Source organism: Puma concolor, chromosome B3, assembly GCF_028749965.1.
Source record: "Puma concolor isolate L17-30 chromosome B3, mPumCon1.1.hap2, whole genome shotgun sequence".
In the NCBI taxonomy this organism is placed as follows: Eukaryota; Metazoa; Chordata; class Mammalia; order Carnivora; family Felidae; genus Puma; species Puma concolor.
The window spans coordinates 41,023,497-41,049,743 of NC_141672.1; the positions used below are offsets into that span (position 1 = coordinate 41,023,497).

Sequence of the window (26,247 nt, forward strand, 5' to 3'; positions counted from 1 at the left end):
GTATCTTGGATGAATATCGCTGCAAAAATCCTAAACAGAATACTAGCAAAACCATATCCAACAATACATTAAAAAATAATAATAATTCACCACAATCAAGTGGGCTTTATTTTCAGGATGCAAGGGTAGTTCAATAAGTACAAATCAATGTGATATATCAATAACAGAGAAAGAATAAAAAGCACACAATCATTTCAATAGATGTAGGAAAAGCATTTGACAACATATAACATCTATTCATGTCATCTATTCATGACAAAAACCCTCAACATGGTGGGTGTAGAGGGAAGACACCTCAACATAATAAAGGCCTTATGAGGAAAAACCCAAAAGCAAAAAGCAAAAGCAAAAAGCATACTCAATCGGGAAAAATAGAGCTTTTCCCCTAAAGTCAAGAACAAGACAAAGATGTCCACTCTCACTACTTTTCATTCAACACAGTTCCATAAGTATGAGCCACAGCATACAACAAAAAGAAATAAAAGGCAACCAAACTGATAAGGAAGAAGTAAAATTTTCATTATTTGTAGATGATATGATACTATATATAGAAAACCCAAAGACTCCACCAAAAAACTACTAAAGGTGATAAATGAATTCAGTAAAGTCACAGACTACTAACACAATGTACAGAAATGCACTGTTTCCATACATTAATAATGGAGCAGCAAAAAGAAAAATTAAGAGAACAATCCCACTTATAATTGCACCAAAAATAATACCTAGGAATAAGCTTAACCAGAAGTAAAAGATCTGTACTCTGAAAACTATGAAACACTGATGAAAGAAATTGAAGATGACACAGAGAAATGAAAAGATATTCCATGCTCATGGATTGAAAGAACAAATATTGTTAAGATGTCTACACTATCCAAAGTAACCTACATATTTAATGCAATCCCTATCAAAATACCAACAGCATTTTTCACAGAGCTAGAACAAACAATCCTAAAATCCGTATGGAACCACAAAAGACTTGAATAGCCAAAGCAACCCTGAAAAAGAAAAAAAAAGTCCCAGGGCACCTGGGTGGCTCTGGTGGTTCAGCATCCAACTCTTAATTTCAGCTCAGGTCATGATCTCATGGTTTGTGAGTGCAAGCCCCACGTCAGGATCTCTGCTGACAGTGTGGAGCCTGCTTGGGATTCTCTCTGCCTCTCTCGCTCTGTCCCTCCCCCTGCTCTATCTCTCAAAATAAATAAATATGAAAAAAAATTATTTTATTAATTTTTAATTTTTTTTTATTTTAATGTTTATTTTTGAGAGATACAGAGTGCAAGGGGGGAGGGGCAGAGAGAGAGGGAGACAGAGAATCCGAAGCAGGCTCCAGGCTCTGACTGTCAGCACAGAGCCCTATGTAGGGCTCAAACTCACGAACCATGAGATCATGACCTGAGCTGAAGTCAGAGACCCAACACACTGAGCCACCCAGGCACCTCTACATGAAAAAAATGTTTAAAACAAAAAGATGAAGGCATCACAATTCCAGACTTTAAGTTATATTACAAAGCTGTAGGAATCAAAACAGTATGGTACTGGCACAAAAATAGATACACAGATCAAAGGAACAGAAAACTCAGAAATGAACCCACAAGTATATGGCCAACTAATCTTCAACAAAGCAGGAAAAACTACCCAATGGGAAAAAAGAATGTCTCTTCTACAAATGGTGTTGGGAAAACTGCATAGCACAAAGCAAAAGAATGAAACCAAACCACCTTCTTACACCACACACAAACATAAATTCAAAATGGATTAAACACCTAAATGTGAGACCCGAAACCATACAAATCCTAGAAAAGAACACAGGCAGTAACTTCTTTGACAATAGCCATAGCAACTTCTTTCTGTGTATGTCTCCTGAGGCAAGGGAAACAAAAGCAATAATAAACTACTGAGACTACATCAAAATAAAAAGCTTCTGCACAGCAAAGGAAATAATCAACAAAACAAAAAGGCTACCTACAGAATGGGAGAAGATATTTGCAAATGACATATCTGATAAAGGATCAGTATCCAAAGTATATAAACAACTTATAAAAGTCAAACACCAAAAAAACCCCAAATACTCCAATTAAAATCAGGCAGATGAGGGGCGCCTGGCTGGCTTAGTAGGTAAAGCATGTGGTTCTTGATCTCAGGGTCATGAGCTCGAGCCCCATGTTGGGTATGGAGATTACTTTAAAAATACTTCTTTGATTAAAAAATTTTTTTTAATTTTTAAATGGGCAAAAGACATGAATAGATATTTTACCAAAGAAAACATTACATGGCCAACAGACACATGAAAAGATACTCAACATCACTGATCAGGGAAATGCAAATCAAAACTACAATGAGATATCACCACACACCTGTCAAATGACTAAAATCAACAACACAAGAAACAATAAGTGTTGGTGAGGATGTGGAGGAAAAGGAACCCTTGTGCACTGCTAGTGGAAATGCAAATTGGTGCAGCCACTGTGGAAAACAGTATGGAGGTTCCTCAGAAAGTTAAAAATAGAACTACTCTATGATCAGCAACTGCTACTACTAGGTATTTATCCAAAGAGTACAAAAATCATAATTCAAAGGGTACATGCACCTCTATGTTATAGCAGCATTACCTACAATAGCCAAATTATGGAAAGAACCCAAGTGTTCATCAACTGATGAATGGAGAAAGAAGATGTGGTATATACATATACAACGGGATATTACTCCACCATAAAAAAGAATGAAATCTTGCCATTTACAAACAATATGGATGGGCCTAGAGAATATAATGCTAAGCAAAATAAGAGAAAGACAAATACCATATGATTTCACTCATCTGTGGAATTTAAGAAACAAAACAAATGAACAAAAGAAAGAAAAAGGGACAGAGAGACAAACCAAAAAACAGACTCTTAACTATACAGAATAATGGTCCCCAGAGGGGAGATGGGTAGAGGTATGGATGAAATGGGTGAAAGGCTTTAAGAATGCATTCACCATTTGCAACTATGTGGATGGAACTGGAGGGTATTATGCTAAGTGAAATTAGAGAAAGACAAAAATCATGACTTCACTCATATGAGGACTTTAAGAGACAAAACAGATGAACATAAGGGAAGGGAAACAAAAATAATATAAAAACAGGGAGGGAGACAAAACAGAAGAGACTCATAAATATGGAGAACAAACTGAGGGTTACTGGAGGGGGGGAATGGGCTAAATGGGTAAGGGACATTAAGGAATCTACTCCTGAAATCATTGTTGCACTATATGTTAACTAATTTGGATGTAAATTTTTAAAAATTAAAAATTAAAAAAATTTTTTTAAAAAGAGTGCATTCAACTTGATGAACACTAATATACAGAACTGCTGAATTACTATATTATGCACCTGAAACTAATATAATACCATATGTTAACTACACTGGAATTTAAACAGATATACATACATACAGATAGATAGACATAAAAATTGTTTAGAAAACTGCAACAGACAGAAAAAGACAAAATAAGAACAAAGAACAAAAACAACAAATAGAAAATAGTAATGAACATAGTAGATATTAATTCAAGAATATTAGTAATCAATTTGAATGTCAGTAATCTGAATGCACCAAGTAAAAGACAGAGATTGTCATACTGGATCAAAAAACAAGGCCCAACTACATGTTATCTACAAGAAACCCACTTTAAATACAAAGACATATTAAAAATAAGTAAGTAGAGGGGGCGCCTGGGTGGCGCAGTCGGTTGAGCGTCCGACTTCAGCCAGGTCACGATCTCGCGGTCCGGGAGTTCGAGCCCCGCGTCAGGCTCTGGGCTGATGGCTCAGAGCCTGGAGCCTGTTTCCGATTCTGTGTCTCCCTCTCTTTCTGCCCCTCCCCCGTTCATGCTCTGTCTCTCTCTGTCCCAAAAATAAATAAACGTTGAAAAAAAAAAAAAATTAAAAAAAAAAATAAGTAAGTAGAGAAAAATATATTGTGCTAACACTAATCAAAAGAAAACAGGAGTAATTTCAGACATAGCAGACTTCAGAGCAAGGAAAGTTATCAGGGATAAAGCAGAACATTACATAATAATGATGGGGTCAATGCTTTAAGAAGACAACAATGTGAGACAAGGGCACCTAGGTGGCTCAGTTGACTAAGTATCTGACTCTTGATTTCAGATCAGGTCATGGTCTCATCGTTCACGAGTTTGAGTCCCACATTGGGCTCTGTGCTAACAATGTGGAGTCTACTTGGGATTCCCTCTCTCCCTCTCTCTCTCTGCCCCACCCCTCACAGGCTCATATTCTCTCTCTAAATAAATAAATAAATATTTAAATATATATATATATATACATATATATACATAAATATATATATATACACACATATACACACACACACACATATATATATATATATACATATATATGAAGCAAAAACTGACAGAACTGCAAAGAGAAATAGATGGATCCACTATTATATTTGGAGACTTTCACACTGTTCTGTCAGAAATGGACAGATACAGCAGGCAGAAAATCAGTAAGGAAATAAAGCATACTCTTACAACAATTACCCTCCTTGGTATTTACCCAAAGGAGGTAGAAATTTATGTCCACACGAAAAACTGCACATGGTGTTTATAGCAGCTTTATTCATTATTGCCAAAACTTGGAAGCAACCCAAATATCCTTCAGTGTGTGAACAGATACATAAACTGGTATATCCAGACAATAAAATATTACTCAATACTAAAAAGAAAAGAGCTATCAAGAAAAGACTTGAAGGAAACTTAAATGCATAGTACTAAGTGAAAAAAAGTCAATCTGAAAAGCTTACACAGTATATGATTCCAACTATATAACATTCTATAATAAGCAAAATTCAAGACAATAAAAAGATCAGAGATTGTGGTTGGTTGGGGAGAGGGGAGACGGGAGAATTGGGCTGAGCACAGATTTTTAGAGCAGTGAAAATACTCTATATGGTATTATAATGATGGATATGTCATCATACTTTTGTCCAAACCCATAGAATACACAATATCAAAATTGAACCCTAAAATAAACTATGGACTTTGGGTGATAATGATGTGTCAATGTAGGTTCATCTCTGGTAAAAAAAAAAAAAATGTACGTTAGTGGTGAATGATATTGATAATGGGTAGGTGAGAAATCTCTGCACTTTCCTCTCAATTCTTGTTATAAATGTAAAACTGCTCTAAAAAAATTAAGTCTATGAAAAAATAATCTTAACATTTTTGTTTCAGGAAGGCAAAGTATACCAACATTTGCTCATTAACATTTTCAATTAATCATTTTAAGTACCAATAAGTCCTAGAGAAGCTCAATCAATAAAATAATAGACAAGCTTGAGAACTATACCTCAGATTGTCTTAAAACCCATGTCATATTTTAAATTTGTAATTAATTTTTACTTTTGAATGGTAGAGACAATTATTTTCAAACACTAATAAAAAGAAAATTCAAGCCTTTTAAAAATCGACTTAATGAAATAAGTTATTACATATAAAAGAATTTAAACCAGTGTCTGGCTTATAGTAAATGTTCAATGACTGTTAGCTATATCTCTACATTTATCAATTCTTTTCCATCTGACCAGATAATTCTTAAATTGTGCAGACACAATAATATTTTGCACTTATTCAGCAACTTCCAACATCTTGGATTCTGATACTTCTATAAAATTAGTGCATTATTTTTCCATTTTCACTGACACCATAAGCATATTCTAGTAAAAGTATTTATGGGAAAAGTATGTCTCAAAAACCATTAAAAGTATAATTAAAAATAATTACCTCTAGAAAAAAATTTTAACATTGAATACAAATAAGCATTACTTCTGATAAGTATTTTTTTAATGTTTATTTTTTTGAGAGAGAGAGAGAGACAGAGCACAAGCTAAAAAGGGGTAGAGAGAGAGGGAGACACAGAATCTGAAACAGGCTCCAGGCTCTGAGCTGTCAGCACAGAACGTGACAAAGTGCTCAAACCCACAAATGGCGAGATCATGACCTGAGCTGAATGAAGAAGGACGCTTAACCAACTGAGCCACCCAGGCACCCCCTGATAAGTATTCTTGTTAGAATATGAGAGGATAAGTTTATTAACTCCATTAATAAAAACTAGCTTAGGGGCGCCTGGGTGGCGCAGTCGGTTAAGCGTCCGACTTCAGCCAGGTCACGATCTCGCGGTCCGTGAGTTCGAGCCCCGCGTCAGGCTCTGGGCTGATGGCTCAGAGTCTGGAGCCTGTTTCCGATTCTGTGTCTCCCTCTCTCTCTGCCCCTCCCCCGTTCATGCTCTGTCTCTCTCTGTCCCAAAAATAAAAATAAACGTTGAAAAAAAAATTAAAAAAAAAAAAAACTAGCTTAGTGATTTGTCCAATTATTCAAATATATATAGCCAACAGAATTAAAATTTTTTTTTCATACAAAGACCTATGCTAAGGATGGAAATACCTAAGAAGTTAGAACTCAGCATGAAGAAGAAAACCTCAGTAAGGTTGTAGCTGACACCTGGGCTTACCTTATCAAAATTTTGAAGAAAAATTTGTTTCTTTCAAAAAGATACCATAGCTGGCAAAAAAAAAAAATAAAACCACTGTTGATCTTCAAGAATTTAAGATAAAATGAACTATTTCTTCACACTTGCTCACTGCTGTTTTGGAATTAATTCTAAAGATAATCTGAATATTAACAATGACCTGTTTATTTTCAAATATGAAGCGTTATTTTTATGACAAAGTACAAAACAGCTTTCTGAAACTTTAAGGTGAAACAAAATTTACTACTCATTCGACATAAAACACCAGTGAATAACAGTGCAGTTTTTTTTTTAATGTTTATTCTTGGGAGAAAGAGGGAGCAGGGGAGCAGTGGGGCGAACAGAGTATACAAAGCGGGCTCTGTGCTGACAGCAGAAAGCCCAATGCAGGGCTCAAACTCACAAACTGTGAGATCATGACCCGAGCCGAAGTTAGATGCCCACAGTGCAGTATTCTTAACCTAAAATTCATGGGTTCAAGCCCTGCATCAGGGCTTGCTGCTGTTAGTGCAGAGCCCACTTCATATCCTCTGTCACTCTCTCTCCCTGGGTGAGGATATGGAGAAACTGGAACCCTCATACATTGCTGGTAGGAATGAAAAATGGTTCAGCTGCTGTGGAAAACATTTTGTTGGTTTATCAAAAAGTTAAACATAGAATTACCACATTCCCCACCAATTCCACTCCTAGGTATATACTCACAAGGTCTGAAAATAAGTACTAAATCCAATGCATATACAAACATGTTTGTAGCAGTACTACTGACAATAACCAAGAGGAGGGAAGAACCCAGATGTCTACCAACATATGAATGAATGGAGAAACAAACTGTGGTATATACATACAATGGAATTATTCAGCCATAAAAAAGAATGAAATATCGATGCATGTTACAATTTGGATGAACCTTGAAAACATCATGCTAAGTGAAAGGAGGCAGACACAAAAGGTTGTATATTATATGATACCATTTATATAAAATATCCAGAATAGGTAAATTCACAGAGACAGGAAACAGATTAGCCATTACCAGGTTCTGGAGAGGAGGGGAAAATGGAGAGTGGGTATAGAGGGTCTTCTTTTGTGGTGATGAAAATGTTTTGGCAGTAGACAGAGGTGGTGGATATAAAATGGCACTGAATTGCTCACTTTAAAATGGTTAATTTTATGCAATATGAATTTCATATCAAAAAATTTTAGAAACTGAAGTTATATGTTCCTAGAATAAGGTCAAGTTTTATGTATTCATTTATCATTTTCAACAAAGAATGAAAACCTGGATTCTTACTCTAACATTAGCTTTCGCAGAGGAGGTATCTTTTGTTTGCCTCTCCAGTTATCAAGGCAAACCTTCTCCAATTATAAACGAATAAAACTGAATTTCTCAGTCAACAATTTGGATGAATGTGATATCACTCCCAAATCAAGAGGTGCTCACTGACTGGCTTAATCCAATCAGTAAATCTTTACAGTAAATCCTCTTTAACAATCAGGATAAGCAAGCAACCTACTATGTCCCAATGAGATATGAGGAGAGAGAAAAGCAAGGAAAAAAGCTTTCCATCATTCCCTTTATTTTTCTTTTTAACTTTAATTCTAGTATAGTTAATATGTAGTATTACTATCAGTTTCAGGTTTACAATACAGTAATTCAAGAATTATTTATATCACTCAGTGCTCACCAAGATAAGTGTACTCTTAATCCCCTTTGCCTATTTCACCCATTCCCTACCCACGTCCCCTCTGTTAACCATCTGTTTGTTCTCTATAATTAAGAGTCTGTTTTTCGGTTTCTCTCTCTCTCTCTTTCCTTTATTCATTCGTTTTGGTTCTGAAATTCCATATACGAGTAAAATCATATTGTATTTGTCTTCCTCTGACTTATTTTGATTAGCACTATACTCTCCAGCTACATCCATATTGTTGCAAATGGCAAAATTTCATTCTTTTTTATGGCTGAGTAATATTCCATTGTATACATATACCACATCTTCTTTATCCATTCATCTATCGATGGGCACTAGGGCTGCTTCCATAATGTGGCTATTGTAAATAATGCTGCAACAAACATATGGGTGTACATATCCTTTCAAATTAGTGTTTTTGTATCTTTTGGGTTTCTGTCATTCCCTCTAAGCCTATAAAAGAAAGCATCCATTTTATTCACCTAGATGCAAACTTAGCACTGTGAAGAGAAAACAGAAATCAAGATACAGAAAGAAAACAAAACAATGGTTATACTATTGGACTACTGGATCAATCCTAATCTACTGGCTGTACTTGTCAGTAACAGGTCAATAAATTCTTTAAGATAGTCTGAGTTGAGTTTCCTATTATTTACAAACAAAAGCATCTAAAATTATATACTACCTAAATGACCTTTCAAAAACAAACTGTCTTCAATTATCTTACCAATAAAAGCAATAATAGCTAAATTAACTCTCTCCCAGAAATGTTACTCAAATGAGAGACATATGTGAAAGCACTGTGAAAAACTACCTACATCCCTTAAGATCAAGGCAGAAATGCTTTTTTTCCTAGAATACACTTCCTTAAATGATAAATCCAGCAATTACCACAAAAAGTTATTTTTCTTACAAATATAACTCTTGTACTCTAGAATACATTTCTTTAAAAAGATAAAGCTATGCCTGACCACATAAAAGTCTCTTATTAAAGACATGATGATTTAATTAGACCTACATTGGCAACCAGAAAACATAAGTTGCTGTTCTAACTGTCCTTTATATGGGGAAACTTGAATACTCATTTATAAAATATTTAAGGTTTCTTCCAAGTTTGGTCATTCCAGATAGCTTGAGTTGTTACAAAGGCTGTTAATTTTTCTTTTTCCAAAATTGCATACAATTTCCTTTCAATATAACTGATGCTTATCAGTTTAACTTTTCTATATCACTATAATTACAAACTTTACATATGGTACGGACTTTTCCTTAACACTTTAATTCTATCAAGAATAATATAACAAAAAAAACAACAAAAAAGAATAATATAATATATAATATTGTATTATAAGGATATGATAAGGCTCTATGACAGATGGAGTATACAAATAATAATAAGACATAGTCTTCCAGCATCTCTTCAAAAGTTTGTAGAATATAGTAATTTTGCCCAGTAAAAATGTATTATTTTCAGCATTTTAAAAAATTGGTACAGGGATGCCTGGGTAGCTTAGTTGGTTAAGCATCTAACTCTTGGTTTCAACTCAGATCGTGATCTCACAGGTCCTAAGATCGAGCCCTGCATCAGGCTCTGTGCTGGGTATGCAGCCTGCTAAAGATTCCTTCTCTCTTCAACAAAACTAAAAGGCAGACTACAGAATGAGAGAAGATATTTGCAAATGACATATCTGATAAAGATTTAGTATCCAAAATCTATAAAGAACTTATCAAACTCAACACCCAAAAACAAATAACCCAGTTAAGAAGTGGGCAGGATGGGGCGCCTGGGTGGCGCAGTCGGTTAAGCGTCCGACTTCAGCCAGGTCACGATCTCGCGGTCCGGGAGTTCGAGCCCCGCGTCAGGCTCTGGGCTGACAGCTCAGAGCCTGGAGCCTGCTTCAAATTCTGTGTCTCCCTCTCTCTCTGCCCCTCCCCCGTTCATGCTCTGTCTCTCTCTGTCCCAAAAATAAATAAACGTTGAAAAAAAAAAATTTAAAAAAAAAAAAAAAAAAAAGAAGTGGGCAGGATTGGGGCACCTGGGTGGTTCAGTCGGTTAAGCATCCGACTTCAGCTCAGGTCATGATCTCATGGTTCATGGGTTCGAGCCCTGAGTCGGGCTCTGTGTTAACAGCTCAGAGCCTGGAGCCTGCTTCAAATTCTGTCTCCCTCTCTCTCTTCCCCTCCCCCTCTTGCACTCTGTCTCTGTCTCTCAAAAATGAATGTTAACAAAAAGATAAAAAAAAAAAAAAAAGAAAGGAGCAGTAAACATGATTAACACTTTTCCAAAGAAGACATCCAGATGGCTAACAGACACATGAAATGATGCTCAACATTATTCATCATCAGGGAAATACAAACCATAATTAGATACCACCTCACACCTGTTAGAATAACTATTATAAAAGAAGACAAGAAGTAACAAGTGTTGGTGAGAATGTAGAAAAAAGGGAACCCTTCTGTACTGTTGGTGGGAATGCAAACTGGTGCAGCCACTCTGGAGAACAGTATGAAGGTTCCTCAAAAAACTAAAAATAGAACTACTCTATGATTCAGCAACTGCACTATTACATACTTAGCCAAAGGATACCAAAAAACAGATTCAAAGGGGTACATGAACCCCCAATGTTTATAGCAACATTATCAATAATAGCCAAACTATGGAGAGAGCCCAAATGTCCAACAACTGATGAATGGATAAAGAAGATGTGGTATATACATACAATGGAATATCACTCAGTCATCACAAAAAATGAAATCATGCCATTTGCAATGACATGGACAGAGCTCTATTGAATGTATTATGCTAAGTGAAATAAGTCAGTCACAAAAACAAATACCATATGATTTCACTTGTATGTGGAAGTTAAGAAATAAAACAGTTGAACATATGGGGGTGGGGGAAGGGAGAGGAGAGAGAGGGAAACAAACCACAAGAGACTCTTAACAGAACAAACTGAGGGTTGATGGAGGGAGGTGGGTGGGAGATGGGCTAGATAGGTAATGGATATTAAGGACAACACTTGTGATGAGCACTGGGTGTTGTATGTATGTGATGAATCACTGAATTCTATTCCTGAAACCAATATTACACTGTATGTTAGCTAAAATTTAAATTAAAAAAAAATTTTTTTTAATTTAAAAAAGATTCTCTCTCTTCCTCTCCCTCTGCCCCTCTCCTGCTTGCATGTGTTCATAATGCACTCTCAAAACAAAGAACTTTGTTTCTTAATCTTAAATTTCTCATTCTAAAAATAAAAGCATAGCTATGCTGATAATACACCCTTTTGAATATGTACCAACATAATGGTATAGAAGTTATTACAACTAAGAATGAGAATATGATACTACTTTGAATGCATACAACTTTTCTTCCAGAAAGCTTAAAAGATATACAAAGACCATGATTAAAAAAATAGAGGCTAAGTTAGATTTTCCCCTTTATACAGGTGATAAACCAAAATGACTTGTCAAAGGTCGTAATTTAAGTTCAGGCCAGAAATCTAATTCCTAGGCATACCTTTCTACCAATGTAATTCTCCAGATCTAGCCAAGCCCCACAGCCCCAGAACCAGGAAATCTCAATGTTATCTGTGATGCTAGAGTATCCAAGCCATCAGATGACTACTTAGTATGAAAATGCTTAGATCCATTTGACAATGAATTATAAGGTTTACGTCACTATCAGACCCTTATCAATAAACATCTACCAGGTACTTATTATATGCAGTGGATCTACCTAAAGTACAAAGTTACATTATAAAAAAGTATAATATTTGATCCCTACCTTCATGGATGTACTACGTAGTTAGGCAAGAGGACACACCCATAAAACAACAGCACAAGTTTGTGTTGGCTAAGTGTCAAAATAGTGGATTCAGTCCTTGAACAATTAATTATTTATTAAGCAACTGGGAAGGGAGGAGAGCATAATGGTTAAATGCATCAATAATGGAGTCATTTTACCTCCTTTTCTTTAGTCATTTGCTAGGCCTGCAACCCTAGACAAACTATTAACCCTCACTATGCCTCCATTTCCTTGTGAAAAAGAAAAATAATACCTTCCAGGTGTTGAGATTGTTGGAGAAGGGGGAAAATTGATTTGACTCATGAAGTTGGTAAGATTTATATCAGTTAATACAGGGAAAATATTAGAAATATACCAGACACGTAATACACTCTCAATAAATTTTAGCTATTAAAACTAGTACTTAGGGGTGCCTGGGTGGCTCAGTTGGTTAAGCATCCAACTTCGGCTCAGGTCATGATCTCATGGTTTGTGAGTTTGAGCCCCACATCAGGCTCTGTGCTGACAGCTCAAAGCCTAGAGCCTGCTTCAGATTCTGTGTCTCCCTCTCGCTCCCTGCCCCTCCCCCACTCATGCTCTCTCTGTTTCTCAAAAGTAACACATTAAAGAAAAAAAATTTTTTTAAACTAGTACTTAACGCAAGGAATAACCAATAAGGACCAAAAGCCAGTATCAAGGATTACTGTCAGGAAAGGACTCAGGAAACAGGCTGAATATAGGTGGGACTTGAAGAATTTGATGGCCTTGAAGTACAAAAGAAGGATGACATTCCAGATCGAAATCGCACAAGAACAAAGGTATCAATACTCACAATTTCTACACAGATCAATAAACAGAACACTTTGGGAAAAAAAGAGTTTATGTAAGGGTGTAAGGTAGTCTTTCACCCTTTCCCACCAAAGTATTCTCAAAGGGCAGAGAAAAATGTACCTCCTGGAAGACTGGGGACATTTTAAATTTTAAATTTTAAATTAAATTTTAATTTAAAGTCTCAAATGGTCTCCTAGAAGGTCAATATTTCTTTGAATTACCATGTTTTATCTTAAAAATTCATAAATGTTCAATTTGTCTCCATAATACAATCCTATTTATTTTCATTGAAAAATGTCTTTAAAAATTACTTACTAATTTAATTATCCAAAATTTTTTTCATGTTCTTTAGGTAAAATTGACATCCCATAAAGATGTCTATAGACCCATGTACCACCAATATATCAGCACACTTCAAGGATGAAATATACTTCAGTTAAAAAAACAGACAATACAAAAAAAAAATTCCATATATACATGGGAATCCAGCATAGGGAAGAAGTCATATTACAAATCAATGTGGATAGGAATGACTACTCAATAAATGGTTGAGACATCACTGACTCGCTACATGAAAGAAAAAGTGCAGACCTAGAGCCCTAACTCTTATATACAAACTAACTATATACAAAAAGAAGTTCCATATGAATAAATAAATGATCTAAACATGAAACTGAAAACTTTAAATTTAAGAAATTATAAGGGGCGCCTGGGCAACTCAGTTGGTTAAGTGTCTGACTCTTGATCTCAGCTCAGGTCTTGATCTCAGGGCCATGAGTTCAAGCCCAGCATTGCACTCCACACTGGGCATGAAGCCTATATACATAGATACATATATACATAAATGAAATTATAAGATAACTATGACATCAGAGCAGGATTTCCTAAAAGTGACTAAAAAACTTAAACCATGTAAAGGAGACCAATAAATTTCATTTTATCAAAATTAAAAATTCTACATGGGGAGTGCTAAAAAAGACTCACCACATACAAAGAAATTACTTTTTGGTCATACATTAAAGATAATATTCAGACTATACGAAGAGGTTCTATAAATCAGTAACACAAACAATGCTATAGAAAAATGTGTGGAGTATATGAACGGGAAAATTATACCATGCAAATATGCTTGCTTCTTAGATAAGTTCACCCTAGCTGGGAACAGCTCTTAAGGATTCTACTTATCTTATGTTTATGTCCCTTCCTAGAGAAAGGGACAAACTACAGCCTCAATGCTGCCATTGATTTCCTAGCCATAAGTGATCCTCATCATCCCACTCTAGTTTCCCCTACCCTCTACTAGCACCTCGGCTAATCTAGGCAGCTTGCCAACAATGTCACCCAGACCCTCATCTCTTAAGAGATCTGAACCCCTGGTTACCATTCTCTGTTTAGGTTGTGCCTAACAACCTTAGGGCCTTAGGGTCTGATATAGATGTTACTTGATGTTAGGTAATAGCTACTGAGGTCAGATAATCCAAGGCCATCATTAGGCTAAAATTAAAGTTATTTATGGAAGCTCACAGATACTTCCAGAATTGGTTTTACCTCCTACATGGGAACATATCCAGGAAAACCAGAATGGGCTTACTGATCTGACTCAACTCTTCCCATTCAGCAATCCCTATTCACCAGTGGTGCAGAAAGGGGATTCTTTAACAAAGCATTATACATAACACCTCTACCAAACTAAACATAAACTTTTTTTTTTTTGGTAGTTAAATGCAGAAAGTCAATTTTTTTCCACCCCTTTCCTCCTTCTACACAGCAATGTACTTACACATTTCCTATAATAATGGAATTGGGAGCACCAAGAGACACTCAAGTGGATCCCGTGAGTGCCAGACATATTCTACCCCGCCCTCATTGTAATGATGATCAGAGTCAATCACTCTTGCCAGAATGTGACTCCTTTTCTTCCCTGGTGTCTTTTTCACCTAAGGAATCCAAAGTAACCAAACAGCAGGTATGGTTTAAAGTTTAATGGAGCTCTTACTCCCCTAGTGGGACATTTCTACCTCTGAAAACAAGGACCTAAATCTACGCTCACAACAGCCTAAAGTTACATGGATGGAAAGCACAAATTCCCTAAGTAATAACTGGGTACAATAGTAAGAGAAGCCACTCCTCCTCCTATCCTTGGGTTCTAGAACCCATGTATTTTACCCACAGGGAATAGCCAATGGTCATATCCATATGATGATCTAATATTTACGGTACAGAAAGCATCCTGGAGAATGGTGCCCATTCTTTTAGAGTATCACCACCAATCTGGTACCTCTCAGCTGCACCTTTATGAGCCCATTACAACTGTTGTATCAACCTAGAGTAGTATCAGTGGAGCTCTATGAATTAGGACCAGTGGATTCATGAACTTGGGCCCACTGTCACATATACTTTCCTATAAAGTGGGACTGCTGGTAAGAGACAATAATATTCAAAATACTATATTGGTGGGTTAAACACAGTGTTAAATCCTCAGATAGTGGTGCTAGCTGTGACTCCATAAGCAAGAAAAAGCAAACCTCAATATATGTTAATCCCTTGCTGCCCTTTCCAGGATGGGGAAAGGTATAGTTTTTAGAGACTTCCATTTGACCTTACCCTACTAGGACAGCCCTTATCCTATCAGTCAGGGAAACAATTTGAGTATTTTGCCAAATACCACGTAAGCCCACTCTAATTACACATCTGGGAACCAAGGAAATGACTATCAGGTGAGAACACAGACCCACTGTGAGCTAGATCTGGGCCAAGACTCTATTATTACCTTACTCTCATACACTCTCATTCTAACAAGGGGTGGTAGTTGCACTTTGAGTCCCAGGTTTCAATGTCAAATCACACCCTGTGGCCAAAAATCCTTCAGAGATTTGCAGCCAAAACTAAATCACTGAAGGTGTCTGGGCAGAATGAGCATGAAGCAGAAACTGGGCTAAATAATGAATTTCAGATTCTTATAAAGAATCAAACCCAGTATTATCAGTTCAGGTTCAGCAAAGACCTTGAAGCCTATGTGCAATCCTTGGGCTACTGCCCATAAAAATGAATTCTCAGATTTCTTTGGTCTAGTCCTAAACCCAGTGCATTAAATTCAGTAGACTAGGCAGAACCTTCTAATCATTTGAATGGATGCTACACTTAAGTCTACTTTGTCTTTCATCCTAATCTTTCAACTAGAATATGCTTCTACAGATAACATACACTCTTAATGTAATGTTTTATTTTCAGTTGGACACTTTGATGGCATAATAACACACTATATAGTCAACTAGCAATAAACATAAAAGCTATCGGCATAGAGGGGTGCCTGGGTGGCTTGTCAGTTAAACATCTGACTTCAGCTCAGGTCATGATCTCAAGGTTCATGAGTTCGAGCCCTGTGTTGGGCTCTGTGCTGACAGCCCAGAGCCTGGAGCCTGCTTCAGATTCTGTGTCTCCTTCTCTCTATGCCCCTCCCCTGCTCAGGCTCTGTGTGTGTGTCTCTCTCTCTCAAAAAATAAACATTAACATAAAAATTAAAGAAAAAAAAAGAACACATATATAATACATACACTTACATAAAATTCAAAACTAAATAATATACTGCTTAGAGATCCAGGACTATCTTTTAAGAAAAGAAAAAAAGGAAGAATGATTATAACACAAATTCAGGGCAGCAGTCATCTCTATGGGAGAAGGGGGAAATATGATAAAGAACATAGTTATCAAGGGAGGTGGGTGGGGGGATAGGTGAAATAAGTGATGGTGATTAAAGAGTACAATTTATCATGATTAGCACTGAGTAATATACAGAATTGCTGAATCACAATATTGTACACCTGAAACTAATATAACATAATACATTAATTATACTGGAATTAAAATTAAACACTTGGGGCACCTGGGTGGCTAAGTCAGTTAAGCGTCCAATTTCAGCTCAGGTCATGATCTAGCAGTTTGTGAGTTCGAGCCCCACGTCAGGCTCTGTGCTGACAGCTCAGAGCCTGCAGCCTGCATCAGGTTCCGTGTCTCCCTCTCTCTGACCCTCCCCTGCTTGCACTCTGTCTCTCTCTCTCTCAAGAATAGATATTTATTTAAAAACACACACACACACTTGGGGCACCTGGCTAGCTCAATCAGTAGAGCCTGCAGACTCTTGATGTCATGGTCTTGAGTTCAAGCCCCACATGAAGCATAAGGCTTAAAGAAAATAAAAATAAATAAAAAATAATAAAATTTAAAACGTAATAAAAAACTAAACATCTAAAATTTTAAAATGTTTAATTAAAAATTAAAATATTTAAAAAATAAAAAAGGAAAAAGGACAAAATCTTCAAAGTTATCAATAATATCCTGTTTCTTTTTTTATAATATCCTATTTCTTAATCTAGGTGGTAGGTACACAGATTATATTATATATTATAATAACAACAAATTGTTGATTTATTATTTATTAAGCTATACAGGTTATATGCACATTTTTGTATGCAAAAAAACCTTTTTAATGTAAACTCAACATTATAGCCTTGGGAACTAGGGTAACTTTTTGAAAATGTACACGTCTTGCCATTGACCCCCTTTCTGATACAGAAGAAAAAGACAAAAGGGGTTTGTGCAAAGTAAATTATAGCATGGTGATTTAGAAACAGAGATTTGTCACCAATTAGACCTAGATGAATCCAGGTTGAGACATTTATTAGTTTTGTTACCTTAGGCAAGTTACTTAAAGTCTCTAAGCCTCAATTCCCATATCCATAAAAAGAGGATATTAACAGTACCTAACAATTAGACTTATTATAAAGATTAAATGAGATAATGAATAAAGAGCATTCATACTATGCCTAGGACACAGTAAGCATTTCTGTAGGCATGATAGTACTTTTTAAAACCTTCCTAGGATATTCTAATCCTCCTCTTGCCCTACCTTCATTTGAAAGATTTTGTTTTTATCCTGACAGAAAGATTAGAAAAATCCTGTTAAGAGATATAACTCTAAAACCTATGAGAATTTTTCTTTGTGTTTCTATGGATCATATCACTTACAAAGACAAAAAAAAAAAAAAGAAAAAGGAAAAAAGAAAAAAAAGTTTAAAGGTCAACCAAGACTTTTAAAAGTCAACCAAGAAGAAAAGTATTAAACATGCAACTCTTCAAAATTACAAATACCATTAAGGACAATCATTCTATTTTTAAGTGGATATATTTTAGAGTTCTTACTAAACAGCTAGTAATACTATATACTCAGTCTTAAGCAGGAAAAAAGTCAGAATTCAAAAACTTAACTGTTCTTGCCTCTAGGTTCACTAGAAATCTCAGAAAGGTCTGACAGATGATTTAACCCTTGGATTTTTTTTATTTTTTTGCTTCCCCTAGCCATTCTCTTTGTTTTATATATTTTATGCCCTTTAGATTAGGTCCCAAAACTGGCCTCAATTCTCCCAAAAGCACGGGTATCTAAGAAAGATTTTAAAGGGATGAACTGTAGTAAAAAAATACTGGGCCAGATGAAGGCTATAAGCTGGCCAGAAAGAGCAAGGTGTGTTAGACTCCAGGTTTGTAGGAGAGTAATTTGTATGTACCAGAAACTCACAAAATCCAAAGTCACAAATCCACAAAGCATAAGGGCTTCTTGTACATATTACCATTGAAATGTTCCTCCACTCACCTTCCAGAATGTAGTTTAGGTTTATATTGCATTCCCAATCCAAAAGTGCATTGTTAACACCTCAAGAAGCATATGGAAACCATTTCCCTGATCTGTTCCTATATTAAAAATGTTTACTATAAGAGAAACAGATCTCTGAACCCAAACCTTAACAACTTATTAAAACAGAAACTCTCAAACTTGATTTACCTACAAACATTAGTTTTTATTATTGAACTGTAATTCCCCACACTCTCTCCATATTATCTGAAAACATTTCCTATTTCTTAAAGAACATTTATTTTTTGTTTCAAATGTCAACTGTAATATATCTTAAGTTCTAACATGAATTTACCCAATACATTTGTTTTTAATAATTAAATTATTAAACTATATTAATAAACCTCCCCAAAATGAAATCCAAATAGTCATATAATGAATAGTATTAACTATTCAGTAATTTATTATTTGTTCTGTATCTGAAAGTTTCTCAAAAAGATTCTGAAAAACAAGACGGGTGCCAAAAAAGGGGGGAGGGAGTAGCTTGTATTAACATACGCAAGTCTTTTACATTAACTGAATCATCATCTTAGAACATCACCAAAAACAAATACTGGAAAATTTAAAGACAGTCATTTAAAATTTTTTCTCAAGTTTTATTTCTACATTTGTATGTCAAGATTTAACATATAGAAATAATATATATTATAAATAATATATTTATAAGATTGCAGGTTTAAATTGTATAGATGCAGATTTACACTTAAAGGTACATCCAATCTCTGCTAAAACCAGTCATCTGACAAAGCTCAAAAATTTTTAAAACAGAACACTATGTGTTACATGGGCTAGAGGGTAAGATTTTTATATTCAGTTTAACTGTAAATAAAAGCCATCAGCTCTAAACTACTCTAGCTGTGCCTCTGTTTTCCAATGGTCATCTTAATTTTAAAGAATGCTCTATTTTTTTACTCTTTTAAATACTTTTTGCCTGTTGTTTAGCTTTCTGGCCACTAGTTTCTCCAGCACTGAGCATAGTAACCGCCTGTTTAGTTATATTCTAAACCCTAGCCACAACCTGAATTACCAGCTCTCAAACCCTCATTACCTCTACTGCTCCCCTTGATCTCACCCAGACCTCCAACACTTTGATACTTTCTTTTTCTCCCAATTTCAGGCTAACTCCTAGGTATACTACCCTTCATAACCAACCTAGACTCCAAAATCCACCATTTTCAGCTATTACCATTTGCTAATTTATTTGCCTGTTTATTTACTGACACAAACCTGCCTTGTTACAGAAGGAAATGCACTGAATCTTCAAAATCTCATTTTTTTATGTTTGTTTATTTATTTATTTATTTATTTTGAGAGAGAGAGAGAGAGAGAGCGCAAGCTGGGGAGGGGCAGAGAGAGAGAATCCCAAGCAGACTCCATGCAGTCAGCACAGAGCCAGACATAGGGCTCAAACTCACAAACTGTGAGATCATGACCTGAGCCAAAACCAAGAGTCAGACACTTAACCAAGTGAGCCATCAGGTGCCCCTCAAAATCCCATTCTTCACCTAATCATCAATATCCCAAATGTGAGAATTATCTTAGACTACCTCTTCTTACCTCATAGCCACTGGATCACCAAATCTTTTCAATCTATCTCCTAAATTTGTCTCAAATCTATCTTACTTTCAAATCAAGTCTAATGTCTTAATGTCTTCTTCACATTCGTTAATTCAACACAAAACAAGAGGCTAAAGTATGAGTTCCAAAACCAAACAATTAACTTATAACTTTTTACAGTAAGCTATAAGCTTTACCTATTTATTAGACTATTTGATAGCTAGTAAGCAGTACAATATCAAAAGACAATTAGCTTCACTATCTAATAAATAGAAAAAAGAGGCTTCCTTAGCAACTGGTCACTGTTTTACAGACATAAAATCACAAACAAGGAAAAAGGAAGAATTTACTGACACAAACACATCTTCCAGAAAAAGAAGGCTACAACAGCACTGTACAATTTAAATGTGTAAATGTATAAACCTGTTATGTTTGCTTTCTATTTTTGAATTTTACATTACTGCAATAAATACCATGTACATATAAACTTTTCACTTTACATATACAGTATATAGTAGTTTAATAGGTATATCACAACACTACCATAATATTCATAACACTATAAAGACAGGATAATTAAGTCAGGTTTAACTGCATTAAAAGGGGAACATTAAAAGACAGTACGGTAGATAGCTAACAAAACCAATCATTTTCCATGCTGGGCAATGAGTCAAGAATCTCAAACTGTCACCAGCACCTGCATTAAACGTAAACCCAGACAGTAAACAATTGTCACTGTAAGATAAATCCATGTGACTATATCTCTGAAGCTTAAGCAAAACTAGTTTACATGAAGCAAAACAGCTTATTAAATGACCATATCTAAAGCAGTTCCTTGTTTTGACAATAAGCAATTTAATCATTTTTTTCCATCACTGTGGATCTAAAAGGTATGTTAAAATGTTATATTCTGCCAGATGGATTAATATGGATGTATTAAACTATGCTTATACTAACACTGCTTCCTGGTCATTGTAATTCTAAATTACAGATAATGATAGGTTTACAGAAATGATTCTGCTCAATTATTACTCACCATGAATTCTGAGTTTCCACTGCTTGATAACCTACACTAAGTAGGAAAGTAGATGATATAACACATTCATAAACTGAAATTTAACCAAGTGAAAGTTGAAGTCAGTGAGCATTATGGTCTCTAACTTTACTAAAATACAGTGGAGGTAAGCATACAAAATGCTTTATACTCATGGAAGATTAGACAAATCATTCTAAAACTCTGTACCTTAGTTTATTCATCTATAAGATAGGAACATGGACTAGACACTCTGTGAGATCTCTTCTAACATAAAAAGTCTATGATTCTAAGAAATTAACATATATATGCACATTCTGGAAAATCACAAGTCATTCCTCTTTAAGTATTCATTTAAAATGACAGGCTATCACTGCTGTTGCATTCACTAAAATATAAAGCTGTAACCAGCAACGCAACAATAGCCATTTCATCCATAAATCAGCAATTAAAATGGGTGATAACTGTGTCCATTTGAACCTCAGTAAGAAATTTCCATTAGCACCAATGAGAACTATATAAATCAACTCTGTAGATACTATTCTTTTAACTTCACTAACTTATTAATTTAACTGAGAAAGAGGCCAATCTGAATCTGCAAAATTTCAATGCCACAAAAGCTTTAAAAGAAAAATCTACTCAGGGCGCCTGGATGGCTCAGTCGGTTAAGCATCCGACTTCGGTTCAGGTCATGATCTCGCAGTTCATGGGTTCGAGCCCCGCGTCAGGCTGTGTGCTGACAGCTCAGAGCCTGGAGCCTGCTTGGGATTCTGTGTCTCCCACTCTCTCTGCCCCTCCCCTGCTCACACTCCATCTCTCTCTCAAAATAACAAATAAACATTAAAAAAAAGAAAAATCTATTCTCTCATCCATTAAAAGCAAGAAATTGTACTAGACAATTTACAGATTATTTTTGGCTTTAAAAAGTCTATACAGGGGTGCCTGGGTGGCGCAGTCGGTTAAGCGTCCGACTTCAGCCAGGTCACGATCTCGCGCTCCGTGAGTTCGAGCCCCGCGTCGGGCTCTGGGCTGATGGCTCAGAGCCTGGAGCCTGTTTCCGATTCTGTGTCTCCCTCTCTCTCTGCCCCTCCCCCGTTCATGCTCTGTCTCTCTCTGTCCCAAAAAAATAAATAAACGTTAAAAAAAAAAAATTTTTTTTTTAAATAAAAAGTCTATACATGAGAATAAGCTATCTCTATACAGCAACTGAGAAACCAAACCACAAACTAGGCTAGAAAAGCAACATGTTTCATTTTCTTTTTTAATTTCGCTTTATACGATACCAGAGCTCAGTAAAAATTTCTCACCAAGTGATAGTCATAATTTATTTTTCAGTGATACATATATAAAACTCATAGAAAATCATTTAAAGAATATCATAATACAGAACTATTTTACCCAAGAATCTACTGAAATACTTTCCACATTCCCCCTTTCTTGATAATCTATTTGAAAGCAACTATAATCCATTACAAAGTACTGGAGTAAAGAATTAAAAATTTTCTCATAAAGATGAGACTTACCCAGAAAGGACAATAATTACATCAAAGAATTCTACAGGATTTTTTTCTCCTGAGACTTAAGCATGAGATTTCCAAAAGAAAGAGATTCCAGTTGTTGCACTACAAACTTCAAGTCACTGACTCAAATTGAAGCAGCAATTTGCTATGAGAAGCAAGTGGATGATTTACATAAAGAGAAAAACTGAAGAAAAACAGAATCAATAAAACGTAGGAAAATATGAACATGTGACAAAAAAAAAAAAACAAACATGCTGCAAAATATAAAGTACCAGAATTCGGATTTATCAACTCACAGATCTAGATGGTTTGACCCCACAATTAGCCATAGGCCATTTATTTATATACGGAAAAAATCGTCAACCCACACAAATAAAGTTAAATAATACATTTAAACTCAGCTCTTATTTACAAAGATATAAAAAAGGAAAAGCAACCCATAAAACCTTTAGACTTATATTCATCAACCAAAGAAACCTAATAACCAGGGCAAAAGACAGTATCATTCTGTAACCATGAATATGCTTGCCACACAGTAGTACTCAATATTTGTTGAATGAAAGCAATGAAACTTTAAAAGGAAAATATAACCCTAAAAATAAATGTACCAAAAAAAGAAATATGACCTAAATAAAGTTCCAGCTGTTTGAAGTAGATACTAAACATGGACATAAAATATGCTCTTCAGTGCCATGATAGTTTAAGCTCCTACCTTAGTGTGAACAATTGAAAACAAAAACAACTTGCAAATCTGAAAAAAGGATAATCCTAAACTTTAGAGTAGCAGGTACTTTCTTTTCCTCAATTGTTAAGGACTCTCAGGTAGATTATAGTTTTTACTCAGAATTCTGTTCAAAGAATTCTTACATGAAGATTACTCTGAAATGTTTTCCTTAGTTACAATCCAAAATGTATTTTAGTATTGTGATTTCAGGGCCAAGTAAATACCAAACAAATGGTAACCTCAGATGACTATCTAAACTTGCCTGTTCCTAGAATCTAGGACATGGATAACTTTCTCTAACAGAGGATCCTTCCCACTCTAACAACCCAGTTAATAGGCAAGAAAAAGAACTTGTAAGTAACTACTTTGTTTCATGTTCTAAATTAAATAAATAGATCATGACACATGGTCCATGAAGTAAAAAAAAGAAACTACCTATATATATTACATACACTTTCCAAAGGAGTCACAGTTCATAAACATCTAACAAGAAAAAGTAGAATGGCCAAAGAGTTTAGGAAATTCATTTCTTGTACTCATGAGAGACTCTGGGTTTTTTTCCTTTGTGCTCTTTTGGAGAATTTGCAAAAACTGCTGCTGAATGAGAACACCTAGACTGCCATCATGAAAACCAATAACGCACCTGGTAAGAACACAAAAGACTGACTGACTCACCTGTGTGGAATCCATTATCCTTTAAAGAAAAAAAAAACCCAAGTCTGGTACTAGAGAGCACAATGTACTTTCTACCGGACAAGAGGAGAATGATTTTTCCTTGTCCTGCTTTCCAGCTGCCCAAAGAATAGATCTCATACTAATTGTAATATGACTCTTTTACAAAAATAAGAGGTAGATAAAGTGCTTACAAACAATAGCTATTTCATACAACTCTATTTCTAAATGTTCTTTGAGACTTTTATTACTCAGAAAGTTAAATGATTTTAAACTAGAACTTGACCCAGTGCATTTGCTTAAAGCACAAACATCAAGGAAAAAATACTTCATTTCTGTATTTTACAATCATATTGGAGACTTGCTGCTGAATACAAATATGAAATGCAGTAGGTAGAAGTGTGACTGCAGTATATCAAAACCAATAAACTTTGTGAAATCCTTGGTGGGGCAAAAGTGGTGAGGGAACAGACACCTTCATATACTGTTTCAGGGAATTAACTGGTGTACTTTATTAAAAAAAAATTTAGAAAGCTATCGAAACCTCACATTTCTAAATACTCATCAATAGGAGAAACATCCACACAAATATTAGGTGCTAACAAGGAGGTAAAGTGGTATATGCTAATAATACTCATGGTCTACCACTAATTGAAAAAAGCAAGGTTAATATACACTATGATGCTCCTTGTGCAAATTTCAAATTAATATGACCATGTGCTTTCCTTAAGGTATAAATCTGTATTATCCACTTGGAATACATATATCATCTAACTACAAAAGCTATATGCAACTTTAATCTTACACATTTGTTTCATTTTTCAATCTTCTCCCTATCCAAACTGGCTTCAATTTTCTATTACTGAAATAAAATGAGGGCACTTACATCCACATGAAAGTATATTCCCCTAACAAAATATCTAAATAAGTAGAAATTGCTCTTACAAGTAAAAAAAAAAAGAAAAAAAAAAAACCTTTAAAACAATAGAATTATTATAAAACCCGTGGTTTGAAAGTGATTTAGGAACAGTATGGGCAAGACTTGGTGATGCTTGGATATAAGCCACAAATATAAACCAAGAATGACTACCATGTTTCTGACTTGGATCCTGTGATATACTTGCTGGTGCCACTATACTCCCAGCACCCCACTGTCGAATTATGTTACTCAAATGACTCCAACAACACTGAGCATAACAATTATCAAACTGTATCGTAACATTTTATTTGTTTACCTTCTATACATTAACTGTGAAACCTCAGGGCAAAGATTATCTCATATTCAACTGTGATCATCAAGTCCTAATAAATAAGAAGTGCTAAAAAAAAAAAAAAAAGTTTGAAATAAGTAAAGCACCAGACTTGGAGCATGCCTGGAAGAGGATAAAAAAATCTAAATCCCAGGAAATGCATGAACAGCTTCTCCTATTTCATATTCTCTGTTCCTAACTTTTTTCTCAATATATTTTGGGGTTAAGGATAGAAAGAGAAGCTCTATGACTCATTACCAAAATTTCTAAGATAACAAGGGTATAAATATTTGAAAAGTATGAAATGAAATCAAATTGCAGTTTGTCTCCTATATTTTTCTGACATATTTAGGAATAACATGAGTGATATTCTAGAAAATAAAATCTTGCCCTAAAACCCCAAACTCATGGCTGCTGTTCGGATCAAATGCTTAGGAACACTCTATTAAAAATATTTTCAGGGGCACCTGGCTGGCTCAGTCAGTAGAGCAAGCGACTCTTGATCTCAGGGTTGTGGGTTCAAGCCCCACACTGGGTGTAGAGATTACTTAAAAAAAAAAAAAAAAAAAATCTTTAAAATTTTTTTTCTAAATAAAATATAGTTTCTAAAAAAAAATTTACCAGACAATGCATTTCAATGTCATATCTCAACTGACCACCAGAAAATGTCATTCTAGCATGTTTGCATGTGTGTGTATGTGTGTGCGTGTGTGTGGACAGTAAAGAAATAAATGCACAAAAATACTGCAAACTTTGGAACTGCACTTAGATAAAATTTTCACATTGACTTGAATACAGTCTATAAATTGATATAAATTGGAAAACCAAAAAATGAGGAAAGAACTAAATGACAGTAAGAAATTAATAGATAAGTGTGAACTTCTAAACATTAATTCCTCCAGATATAACAAAAGAAGCTACCCTCTAAACTATCAGTTTCAAACAGGAAATTTTCAGGTTCTTGAAACTCTATGTT

The 26,247-nt window shown here is 35.2% G+C and overlaps 1 protein-coding gene across 3 annotated transcripts in view; it reads right to left on the reverse strand.

Annotated features, from left to right (window-relative positions):
- The window catches only part of MNAT1 (MNAT1 component of CDK activating kinase), a 233,279-nt gene that overhangs the window by 176,630 nt on the left and 30,402 nt on the right, over positions 1-26,247 (reverse strand). The window contains exon 1 of one of the 3 annotated variants that reach the window (XM_086709611.1): positions 22,629-22,811. The exons of the other annotated variants lie outside the window; for them this stretch is intronic. The gene's annotated coding sequence lies outside the window, so the exon portion shown is untranslated. Of the gene's footprint in view, positions 1-22,628; positions 22,812-26,247 lie in introns of those variants that run through there. 3 annotated transcript variants of the gene reach the window in all.